The sequence below is a fragment of the Meriones unguiculatus genome, chromosome 9, assembly GCF_030254825.1.
Source record: "Meriones unguiculatus strain TT.TT164.6M chromosome 9, Bangor_MerUng_6.1, whole genome shotgun sequence".
In the NCBI taxonomy this organism is placed as follows: Eukaryota; Metazoa; Chordata; class Mammalia; order Rodentia; family Muridae; genus Meriones; species Meriones unguiculatus.
This window is the reverse complement of record NC_083357.1, coordinates 20,455,725-20,469,016: the sequence shown is the minus strand read 5'-3', so window position 1 is coordinate 20,469,016 and position 13,292 is coordinate 20,455,725.

The window sequence follows — 13,292 nt, the reverse complement described above, 5'->3', positions numbered from 1 at the left end:
TCTATGGGTAAGAGGAGAGCCCCCCCTCCCTAACAAAGACCACAGCTACTACTCAGGTCTATACACCTGAGGTGAGCAGTGGCAATTCCTGAGAAACACTGGCCATACAGTGACCATACCCAAAAAGCAGAGGAGGACTCCTTCAGGAAAAATCATCTTCTGGCCAAGGGGATTCTCCCTACCTAAGGACTCCAGGAAGCACAGAACCTAACAGCCAATACCTAAAACAGCCCAATGGGTAGAGGTCAGCATGAAAGCTCAACCAACAAAAGGCAGAGAAATAAGGCATGTCCAGAACCCAGCCATCCAGGGGTGAACAGCCCTGGACAACCCAGCATAATAGAAAATCAGGAAGATGACCTTACTTAGATGCTGATGAAGAGGATAATAAAGGAAACATATAAAATAAGTAAAGAATTAGAGGAAGATAAAACCAAACAGATCATTGCTATCTGTAAAGAAATGGAGGAAGTTAAAGACAAGCAGATTTTGGCCATCCATAAAGCAATACAGGAAGATGCAGCCAAACAGCTTTCGGCCTTCAGAGAAGAAATAATTAAATCACTGAAAGAAATAAAAGGAACAGAGTTGAAGGAACTAAATGAAAAAGAGGAAAATACAATCAGAGATTAAGGAAGTAAACAAAACAACTCAAGATCTGAAGATAGAACTGGAAAAATTAAAGAAAACACAAATGGAGGAAATAATGGAGAGGAAGGACTTAAGGAAGAAAACAGGAAGTACAGAGGTAAGCATAAACAACAGACTACAAGAGATGGAAGAAAGAATCTCAGGTGTAGAAGATACAATGGAAGAAATCGATGTATCTGTCAAAGAAAATGTTAAATCCAAAAAATTCCTGACACAGAGCTTCCAAGAAATCCAGGAAAATATGAAAAGACAAAACCTGAGAATAATAGGAATAGAGGAAAAAGAAGACTCCCTTCTCCAAGGCCCAGAAAATATTTTCAACAAAATCATTGAAGAAAATTTCTCCAAGTTAAAGGAGAGGCCAATAAGAATTCAAGAAGTCTACAGAACACCCAACAAATTTGACCAGAAAAGAAAATCCTTGCACCACATAATAATCAAAACAGAAAGTATACAGAACAAAGAAAAAATACTACAGACTTCAAGGGAAAAAGGACAAGTAACATATAATGGCAAACCAATTAGAATGACACCTGACTTTTCAACCGAGACTTTGAAAAGCAGAAGGTCCTGGACAGATATCATGCCGACCCTAAGAGAACACAGATGTCAGCCTAGGCTACTGTACCCAGCAAAAATCTCAGTCCTCATAGACGGAGAAAAGAAGATATTCAATGACAAAAACAAATTTTAACAATACCTACACACAAATTGAGCATTACAGAAGACACTGGAAGGGAAAATACAACCCAAGAAAATTAGCTACTTTCAAGAAATCACAGGAAATAATTAACCTTAATACAGTAAAACAAAAAGCAACCAAGCACACAACATTATGACCAGAGCCAACATCAAAATCAAAGGATATAACAGCCACTGGTCATTAATCTCTCTCAACATCAAGGGACTCAACTCTCCAATAAAAAGACACAGACTAACAGAATGGATGCCTAAACAAAACCCAACAATCTGTTGTATACAAGAAACACACCTAAGGCACAAAGAAGGACATTACCTGAGGGTAAAGGGTGGGAAGATGAATTTATAAGCAAATGAACCCAAGAAGCAAGCAGGAGTAGCCATACTAATATCTGATAAAAAAAGACTTTCAACCAAAATTAATAAAAAGAAATGGGGAAGGACACTTCGTACTCATCAAGGGAAAATGCCACCAGGAAGACATCACAATCCTGAACATCTATGCCCTAAATACAAGAGGACCCACATTTGTAAAAGAAACATTGATAAAACTTAAACCACATATAGATGCCCACACACAAATAGTAGGAGAATTCAACACCCCAATCTCAACAAAGGACAGATCAACAAAAAAGAAATTAAACAAAGAAACAATGTCTCTAACAGAGGTCATGAATCAAATGGACCTAACATACATTTACAGAACCTTACACCCAAACACAAAAGAATTTACCTTTCTCTCAGCACCTCATGGAACCTTCCCCAAAATAGACCATATAGTTGGTCACAGATCAAGCCTCAGCAGGTACAAGAAGATTGCAATAATCTCCTGTATCTTGTCTGATCACTATGGAATAAAGCTTGACCTCAACAAAAACAGAAATAGCAAAAAGGCTACATATACATGGAAACTGAACAACTTGTCACTAAGTGACAGCTGGGTCAGGGAAGAAATAAAGAAAGAAATTAAAGTCTTCCTAGAACTCAATGAAAATGAAGACACAACATACCCAAACTTGTGGGACACAATGAAAGCAGTGCTAAGAGGAAAGTTCATAGCCGTAAGTACATTCAAGAAGAAATTCGAGACAGTTCATTCAAGCAACTTAATGGCCCACTTAAAAGCCCTAGACAAAGAAGAAGCAGACACACCAAAAAGGAGTAGACAGCTAGAAATAATCAAACTCAGGGCTGAAATCAATCAATTAGAAACAAATAAATCAATTCAAAGAATCAATGAAACCAAGAGCTTGTTCTTTGAGAAAATCAACAAGAGCGACAAACCCTTAGACAAGCTAACTAAAAGACAGAGAGACACCACCCATATCACCAAAATAAAAATGAAAATGGGGACATAACTACAGACACTGAGGAAATCCAAACAATCATTAGGACTTACTTCAAAAGTCTATATGCCACAAAATTTGAAAATCTAAATGAAATGGGCAATTTTCTTGATCGATTTTACTTACCAAAGCTGAATCAGGACCAGGTACCTCAATTAATTAGTCCTATATCCCCCAAGGAAATAGAAGTGGTCATCAGAAGTCTCCCATTTAAAAAAGGGCAAAGACCAGATGGTAACAGCACCGAATTCTACCAGACCTTCAAAGAAGAGCTAATTCCAATTCGTTTCAAACTATTGCACAAAATAGAAACAGAAGGAACATTATCAAACTCATTGTGTGAAGCCACAGTAACCTTGGTACCTAAACCTCACAAAGACTCAACAAAGAAAGAGAATTTCAGGCCAATCTTGCTCATGAATATTGATGCAAAAATACTTAACAAAATACTTGCAAACCTAATACAAGAAAACATCAAAGATATTATCCACTGTGACTAAGTAGGCTTCATCCCAGGTATGCAGATGTGGTTCAATATATGGAAATTCATCAATGTGATCCACCATATTAAAAAACTGAAAGAAAAAAAAACCACATGATAATCTCCCTATATGCTGAAAAAGCATTTGACAAAATCCAACATCCATTCATGTTTAAAGTATTGGAGAGATCAGGGATACAAGGCACATATCTAAACATAGTAAAGGCGATATACAGCAAGATTATAGCCAACATCCAACTGAACAGAGAGAAACTACAAGCAATCCCACAGAAATCAATTAAAAAATGGGGAACAGAGCTAAACAGTGAAGTTCTCTGTAGAGGAATATCGAATGGCAGAGAAACACTTAAAGAAATGCTTAATCTCATTATCCATTAGGGAAATGCAAATCAAAACAACCCTGTGATTTCACCTTACACCCATCAGAATGGCCAATATGAAAAACTCAGGTGACAATACATGTTGGAGAGGTTGTGGAGAAAGGGGAACCCTCCTCCACTGCTGGTAGGAATGTAAACTTGTACAACCACTCTGGAAATCAATCTGGTGTTTTCTCAGACATCTAGAAATAGCGCTTCCTCAAGATCCAGCCATTCCACTCCTAGGCATATATCGAAAAGATGCTCAAGTACACAATCAGGACATTTGCTCGACCATGTTTGTAGCAGCTTTATTTGTAATAGCCAGGAGCTGGAAACAGCCCAGATGCCCCTCAACTGAAGAATGGATGCATACATTGTGGTACATCTACACAATGGAGTATTACATTACAATGAAAAAGAAGGAAATCATGAAATTTGCAGGTAAATGGTGGGACCTGTAAAGGATCATCCTGAGTGAGCTTTCCCAGAAGCAGAAAGACACACATGATATATACTCACTCATATAGACTTATAGTTTAAACCTAAAATCTGTCCATCTAAAGAAACTAATCAAGAGAGAGGCCTCTGACTAAAATGTTCAATCCCCATCCCGAAAGGCAAAGAGGATGGACATCAGAAGAAGAAGAAAACAGGAAATATCCTAGAAACCTTCCACAGAGGGCCTCTGAAAGGCTCTGCCCTGCAGACTACCAAAGCAGACATTGAGACATTATGGCCAAGTGTTGGGCAGAGTGCGTGGAATCTTGTGTAAAAGTGGGAAACAGTAGGTTGTGGTGAATACAGGAAACCCACAAGGAGAGCAACAGAACCAGAAGATTTGAACACAGGGGTCTTCCCAAAGACCCATACTCCAACCAAGTAGCAGGCATGGAGATAACCGAGAACCCCTGAGCAGATGTAATCCATGGCAGTTTAGTGTCTAAGTGGGTTACATACTAATGGAAAGGGGGACTGCCTCCACCACAATCTGATAGGCCTGTTCTTTGATCACCTCCCCTTGAAGGGAGAGCAGTCTTACCAGGCCACAGAAGATGACCATGCAGCCACTCTGGATGTGATCTGATAGACTAAGATTAGAAGGAAGGAGAGAATGACTCTCCCCTATCAGTGGACTTGGGGAGGGGCACGCATGAAGAAGGGGGAGGGTGGGATGAGGAGGGGAGGAGAGAGGGGTTTATGGGGGGATACAGAGTGAATAAAGTGTAAAAAACAGAATTATGGAAAACAAAATGTAACAAAAGTGACAAGATTTAAAAAAAAATACAGTGGCAAATCTTTAAATGTAAGTTTTGATGATCTGAAATCATGTTAGTTACAAAGCTTGTATCTCAGTTGCTTTAGAGTTTTACCATCCTTTCAGGCCATTTTGCACCTTCTTACAATTGGAATGTACTTCTAACCTATCAGGTGTGATGCTTAATTTTGATTGTTAATGGTGTTTTATCTGGAATCGTCTATGATACAGGACTCTAAGCACAAATCTTCTGGATTATTTCAATTACATTACCTTCTGTCCATGCTTCTGAGGTATCATCTAGATTAGGTAACCATGGTGAGAAAACTGTAACAGCTATAATTGGGCTGTGAAATTACAAGCATGACTTCCCGATTGCATAAACAGGAGAAAGCTCAGTGAGTACGAGTCCTCATTGTCCTCTGCTTCTTAACTAGGGAAGCAACTTCACTTGCTGTGACCTCCTGACGTCAGACCTTCCCTATAACGATGCCATGAGCCTGCAAACACTGTACCAATTGTATTTCTAATATAAATAATATTCTAGAGCACCTTTTCACAGCAAAAGGAAAATAACTTAAATGTAATTGTTGTTCTAATGCCCAGGTTGAGTCAGGTTTTGTGGTATACCCCCTAAGTTGAATCTTCAACTTTGGGGCTATTTTGTGGCTAGAATCTGAAAGAATTTGGCCAGAAAAATCCTCAGCTTTCATTTATTAAGGAGAACTTAATATGCCATTCTGATGGGAGTGTGAAATTGGATTAATAAATTGATTCCTGTGGACCTATCACATGAACGCAGGACCCTGAGGAGATAGGATGGAGGAGAAGCCTGCCAAATGGTATTTTTCAAAAACATGTATTACAACAATAGAAGTATTTAATATACAGCATAAGTTAAACAGAAGTGAAACATTGTAAATGAGAACAAAATAAAATGGAAAAACATTAGGAATGTATTATAATAAGTGATAAGAGGAAGGGAAGGATGTAGGTAAATGAAACTGTGAGGATTCCATTATTCAGTTTAATAAGAAAATGAAGGGTAGTAAGATTGCTTGGACATTCCAAAAGCTTCTTCAGTTATGAAGCTCCACCAGATTATTGATTGTACTGGAGGAGAAAGTTATTTCAACATTCACTGTCAAATAAAACACCAAATATCACCTTGATTAAAAATATTCTCAGAAAACAGATTAAGCTCAATTCAGATAAAATGAGTTTTTCACACTATTTCCACAACTCTATAGAGAACATTTCTTATTTTTACAATATATCTGATTTTGAGAGGTGCTAATTGTTGGTTCAGGTACGTTTTAGCCTATTTATCGTTCCTCACATATTTGTTGTAGTGGATCTTGTAAATCCAATAGTTACATAATACTAACCATTTGACAAGATTTATCTCTCATAAGGAATCAAACCAACATTAGTAATTTTGCAGAAGGGTTGCATAGTTTGTTGACATTGGCACAGGGTTTTACCTTCCAGAATGTTTGAGGGATTTTTGAATCAATGCAATTTCTCTAATTGGTATTTCCAAATGTAAAAGTTTCAGTATCCAAGATATCCTACAGTTAGACTCAGGGAACAGGAGAAAGGAAGATGAGAAACAAACTAGGTAATGTTATGGGAATCTTTCAGGGCCTAATTTAGGAGTTCATCTGTCACACATACATGTATGCATATATGTGTATACAATCATGTATGTATGTATATGTGTTTAAGTGTGTACATATGTAGGTATGCTTATTTGTTTTATTTTATTTTATTAGTTACACTTTATTTACTTTGTATCTTCCATAAACCCCTCCCTCCTCCCCTCCCGATCCCACCCTCCCTCTCCCTTCTTCACACATGACCCTCCCCAAGTCCAGTGATGAGGGAGGTCCTGCTCTCCTTCCTTTTGATCTTAGTCTATCAGATCACATCAGGAGTGGCTGCATGGTCATCTTCTGTGGCCTGGTAAGACTGCTCCCCCCTCAGGGGGAGGTGATCAAAGAGCAGGCCAATCAGATTATGTCAGAGGCAGTCCCTCTTCCCATTTTTATGGAACCCACTTGGACACTAAACTGCCATGGATTACATCTGTTCAGAGGTTCAAGGTTATCTCCGTGCATGGTACTTGGTTGGAGTATGAATCTCTGGGAAGACTCCTGTGTTCAAGTTTTCTTGTTCTGTTGTTCTTCTTGTGGAGTTCCTGTCCTCTCCAGATCTTACTATTTCCCACTTCTTAGATAAGATTCCATGCACACTGCCCCACATTTAGCCATAAGTCTCATCATCTGCTTTGATAGTCTGCAGGGCAGAGCCTTTCAGAGGCCCTCTACGGCAGGTTTCTAGGATGTTTCCTGTTTTCTTCTTCTTCTGATGTCCATTCTTATTGCCTTTCGGGATGGGAATTGAGCTATTACTGTTCATTCAGGCCTTTACAGCCATTGAAGCAGGACATTCTCCCCAAGCATGGTTGGATACCATAAAAAGCTAAAATGATACGCTCAGGATGCGAGGCTAAGCACTGCACTCAGGGTCAGCCGCTTTGGACCCAGAGAAGAGCATGTCTGATTGCATGCGGGTTGATGCCCCAGGTCCCGCCACTGAGAAAAAGGTATCGGACGGTCTGATGCTCTTTGGGTGGATGACACCTAAATGAACATCTGTACAAAGTCCCAATTTATTTCTAATATCAGAGATCAGACCTCTACTCTTGCCTGATGCGTCTAAAACAAAAAGGGGGAACTGTAGAGAGCTGCGGAATGCTATGCCTTAAAGATGGAGCTGGTTTCCGCCTTCCACCTTCCCGATGGTGAGTGCTCTCTGTCACGAACAACTCCACATTTGGCTAAGGCCGAGGATCTGGCTTGCTTCCATGTATGTGGACCTATCTGCATTGCCCCCGTGGCACGCCTGGGTTGGCTACCCAGAGGCTATTTAAGCTGTGGGCTGGCTTTCCCCAGGGTCCGAGGATTGTTCAAGGTTCCTGAATAAACTGCATTGAAAAAAAAAAAAGACTTTTCCCATGCTTTAATATCATAGTGTGTGTCAGTACTGCTCTGATACTATTTTCTGTTTTGTGAAATCAGGAAATGCTGTCATCTGATTACTAAAACTTCCTGTTACTTGTAGCAACTTCCTCCTGAGAAGGAACAGCTGTAATCTTTAATTCTTCAGAATTATGATTAAGAAAGTTTTTCTCACTTTCCTCATTGGCAGCAGCATTATCACAAGATTTATCAACAGCAGTTTGTAAACCAGAGGAATTCTTTATGTTCTCAACTCTCCTTAACATGTCTTTATAAAATGTAGTAGTATCCTCTTCAAAGATCTTTGGAAAATTTTCAGTGAGAATTCTCATAAGGGAAACCTGTAAATCAACCAGGAAGAAACAAGGTCCTGTCATTAAACATTGTTTACAAATTTGATATGAGAATCTTGAAATTACAAAAAAATTAGTAGTTACTTCATACAGGTATGATCCTATGAAATGACTAAGAATAGTATGGGCATGTAGTTAATATACAGTCAGTAAAATATGGCCTAATAGGAAAGAAAAAGTTTCAATATCATCACAGCAATGACTGTTTCTGTTTAACTTTTATGTTTCTTCCGAGGGTTCACCTAATTATATTCTTGACCAGTCTTTTTAAATTTTTATTATTTATTTATTACAATTTATTCAAAATGTTCTCTACTGCAGCCCCCTCCCTCTTCTCCTTCTAGTACTACCCAACCTCCCTCTTCTCCCCTTATGACATATCCCAAGTCCCGTCATAGGGGAGGACCTCCTCCCAGTTCAGCAGTTAAAATCTAGCTTCACAAGGAAAAATATTTAACAAAAACTATTTTCATGAATATCACACTTAGATTATTTTCTTATTTCATGCACAAATAGTTCAGAATACTATCCTTCTTTGTTTTCATATCTGACAACCTAAAGTAATATATTTGAATAGAACTGTTTATGAAAAGAATATCATTAACAGTGGTTGAGAGTATAAAATATATTTACTTGCTTCTTTTTTCCTGAATGTGTCCTTAAGTGTGTGGATTTATTTCAGGGTCTTCTATTCGAGTCCATTGATACAACAGCCTGTTTCTATGCCAGTACCATGAAGTTTTTACTATTGTTGCTCAGTAGTACAGCTTGAGATCAGGGATGGAAATACCTCCCGAAGATCTTTACTGTAGAGAATTGTTTAAGCAATTCTTGGTTTCTTGTTGTTTCATATGAAGGTGAGAATTTTTGTTTCAAGTTCTGTAAAGAATTGTGTCAGTAACTTGATGGGAATTGCATTGAATCTGTAGATTGTTTTTGGTATATGGCCATTTTTACTATATTACTCCTGCCAAGCCATGAGCATGGGAGATCATTCCATCTTCTGATATCTTCTTCTAATTCTTTCTTCAGAGACTGGGATTTTTTTTTTTATACAAGTCTTTGACTTGCTTGGTTAGGTTCACACCAAGGTACTTTATGTCTTTTGTGGCTATTGTGAAGGGTGTTGTTTCCCTAATTTCTTTCTACTCCCTTTTGTCTTTTGTATACAGGAGGGCCACTGATTTTTTTTTTTTTTTGAGTTAATATTGTATCCAGCCACTTTGCTGAAGGTGTTAATCAGCTGTAAGAGTTTTCTTGTAGAATTTTGGGGTCACTCATGTATACTATCATATCATTTGGAAATAGTTATACTTTCACTTCTTCCTTTCCAATTTGTATCCCCTTGATCTCCTTTAATTGTCTTATTGCTCTAGCAAAGACTTTATTTCGATCTTCCAACCTTGGTCCTTAGTCACACATGCACTGCAGCTTCACAAGGCTAGGGACACTGAGAAGTGTGAAGCCAAGGCAAGCATTTATACTAAATACTTAGAATCCCCACTCGGAATGAGTCAGTGCAGCCTTAGGTTAGAGGCTAGAGTGGGTGTCAAACACAGACATGTCTCAAAATAAATCAATAAGCAAATACATAAATAAAAATGAAAAATAAACATACCAATAAAAATTGGAGAAATCCCTAATTATCTGAGTAAGAAAAAGAGATATCAAATTATATAGCTCATAATATGCATATCTACTCTTCATACTAAATAGCCCAAAATTGTTCAGGAGTAACTAGTTCAGTAAAAACCACAATTCATAATTCAGTGAAGGATGATTAATTTCAATGATTTCTGATCTGTGAAGTGTGAGCCATGTTTTGAGGTTCCAAGGGTAGAGAAATGAGAACAATGGGAAAACTCCAGGTGTTCCTATACTTTTAAAATACACTAAGGGTAAAGGCCTGCCTTGCTGGTCACTGATGATTACTTTCTTCCTCACTATGAGGTTCCAGCTTTCTGGCAATGAGAGCAAGCCATACTTGGCAAGCGCCAGGTCAAGGAGGGATCAAGTGGTAGCTTTGTCTGATGTTACTTATCCTGTCTTCTCTCAGAACAGTACCTTCTCTCTTTATGTCTGAGGCTATAGTTTCAAAGTCTACTGAGTGGTGAACTCAGAGCATGGGCCAATTTAAACCAGGCAATGTTATTTCTCTAGAGCCACTGATTGCTCCTGTGTAAGGTCAGTGTGTAGTAGGGTACTTTGAGTAGCTTCAGAAAACTCTTGGTTTTCTGGCAAGGGATGATAATGTAATAAATATAAAAGTACTTGATTTTTTTTTTGGTAGAGAAGGAAAACAATTTCATGGATGTACTGGACATAGGGCAGCAACCAATAGGTTGGTGATGCATTAACCATATTGACCTTTTTTTTTTTTTGTAATAAAGGGTATATTTTTGGTAAGTATGATTCAAGACTTGAGTTTTTTATATCACATTTTTACCACTATTATTATTTTTTGTTATGATCTCAAATAGTATGGTCATAAGTGAATTCAGCAGGATGATTTGCATTTCCAGACCAAAGCACATCTGACATGGGAGGAAGTAAAGTGCCTACAGAAGGTTTTCAATGGTCTGTTGTGATGAATCCCTTAGCTTCTCAGAACTTTATCTTCCTCTTGTCCTCAGGTCATCAGTTTCCATAGTTGAAGGAATCTGTCAGCAGCAGTTTATATCAAGGAAGGAAAGTACTCACACATGTCTAGAGGGATGCGAAGTATGGAGGATGGTAAAAAACATTACCATGAAGACCGCTGCTATGACAACCACATATTCCTGTTTAAAATTTACTTCCTGTTGAAAGTCAATCTTTTCCCGTAGGAACCAGTATGGTTTGCTCACTAATTTTCTGAATAAATGCTGTTCATCTAGTCCCTTTTCACCAGTGATTGATATCACATCCTCTATGATATAAACACATGCATCTATTATTATGCATCCAAAAGTTTGAAGAATAAACGTGTGTCTTACTGTGAACCAGAGCAATGGCAATCATAGGTCAGTAACTACAACTGGGAGGTATGAAGAACATTTCATATTTTTTCTTTTTTTTAATATTCATCACAGGTTATTTACTTTGCATCCCAGCCATAAACCCCTCCCTCATTCCCTCCCAATCCCGCCCCCCCTCCCTCATCTCCTTCCTATCCCTTTCCAAGTCCACTGCTAGGGGAGGTCCTCCTCCCCTTCCATCTGACCCTAGCATATCAGGTATCTTCAGTAATGGCTGCAATGTCCTCCTCTGTGGCCAGGGAAAGCTGTTCCTCCCTTGGGCGTGGAGGTAGGTAAAGGAGCATCTCCTTGAGTTCATTACTTCTAAATATATTTTTTCCCGAATCCATTTTTCCCAATTTTAAACATTGCGGTTTCTTGAAATCAGATCCTCCTTGGCACTGAGTCACAATTATAATTGTGGTGATTGTTCTTCCCTTACTTTTTCCTTCTCCTCTAGGAATATCCTTCCCAAGCATGCCATTCCCAGTTCCAATTGGGATATTTCTTTTTTAGTGACACAAACACCTCCTGTCAGTCCTGGGTTCTGTTGAAATCTTAAAATCCTTTTTGGGAAAGATTTTGCCTTTCAGGAAAGTTCCTTTGATAGAGACTTTCATTTCCATCTCCTGAGATGTTATAGTTTTAGCTATCAGTGTAAACAGTTGTCCCAGTCAAAGACCCAAGGAGTTTTAATTCCTCTATCATAGTTTCACTGTGTAAATATAACTATCATATACTGCTTTATTCACTATTTTTGCCATTTTCAAGGTTGGAATTATTACAGTCATGGTTACCAAAAGATTTTGCTGTATAATAGTCAAGTTATGTGCAGTAATTGTCAAGTGTCTGACATGAAAATCTTGTTGACATGTTGCCATATAGTTTTAAAATGCTTGCTGAAAAGTAAAGATATTCATTCTCTATGGTAATTTAATAACTTAATTAAAATAGATCAAGCCATATTAGATGAATTTGAAGTATATTTTTCTAAGATGAAAGGATTAATATATAGCAAAGAAAAAATGATTACACCCAATTCCCTGATAAGGTAATGTAAAACACTCTAGATATATTGACTTATAAGACTGAATGATATCAGATGCAATGCTATTACAGGAGACTCTAGAATAATATGGAGGTTAAAAGAAGCTGGAAGATTTGACAGTTGGGGACACCAACAGACTCACATCCATAGAATCCTTTCCTCCAACTAGATGGTGGATTGGGATTTGTGCTGAAATCAGGGGGAAACTTGGGCATATTATACATTTGTTTTTAAATTTGTTTAATTACATGACTCAAATTTCACTGGGATTAATTTCTTGGAGACATTATTTTAAAAGGATCTCACCCTCATGGATAGGTTAATTAAACATTTACATGTTTGATAAATTATTAATTGAGAGCACGGGTTCCACAGAAAATATGTGGGACAGGACAGCCAGAGAGACCAAAAATTAACTTACAAGCATAACAGTGGGCAGGTTGCTATCCTTACAAATACTTGTGAGAGACCTGCCGAATTGGTGTCCCACAAATGGTCCTAGTGGAAAGAGAGAAAGCACAGTGATATCTTCCTCACTGGGTGCTGGTGGAGTTATGTTCACAGTTTCATTGTTCATTACAGGTCCTGATACAGTTGTCATATTTATGAATTATATCTTCTCAGAGGTCTGAGAAGCTAAGAAAAAAAACGGCAGTCATTGTATATCGTAATTGAACTCACTTAAGGGTTAAATATTCTTTTCATTTTATAGCAAACAAACCTTCTGCCTCACCACAAATACACAGAAAATAATCAATATTGTAATATTTATAATAAAGAGATTGCATCACGAGGCACTTGATAGCCAGTTGCATATGGCTCATACTTTTAGGTTTAAGCAGTAAATGCCACATTTTGCTCAATCAAACATTGATTTTGTGGAGATCCTAGTTCCCAAGGAAGTTTGGGAGAACACATTGGTGACATGGAAGGCCAGCCCAGAGCTGGAGAGTGGCAGTATCTCAGGATGGGCTCTGGAAACCAGAAATTTTCTGGGGAATAGAATACCATCAGTATAAGACCCCTAAGACCATAGACTTACTTCTACCCCCCTTCC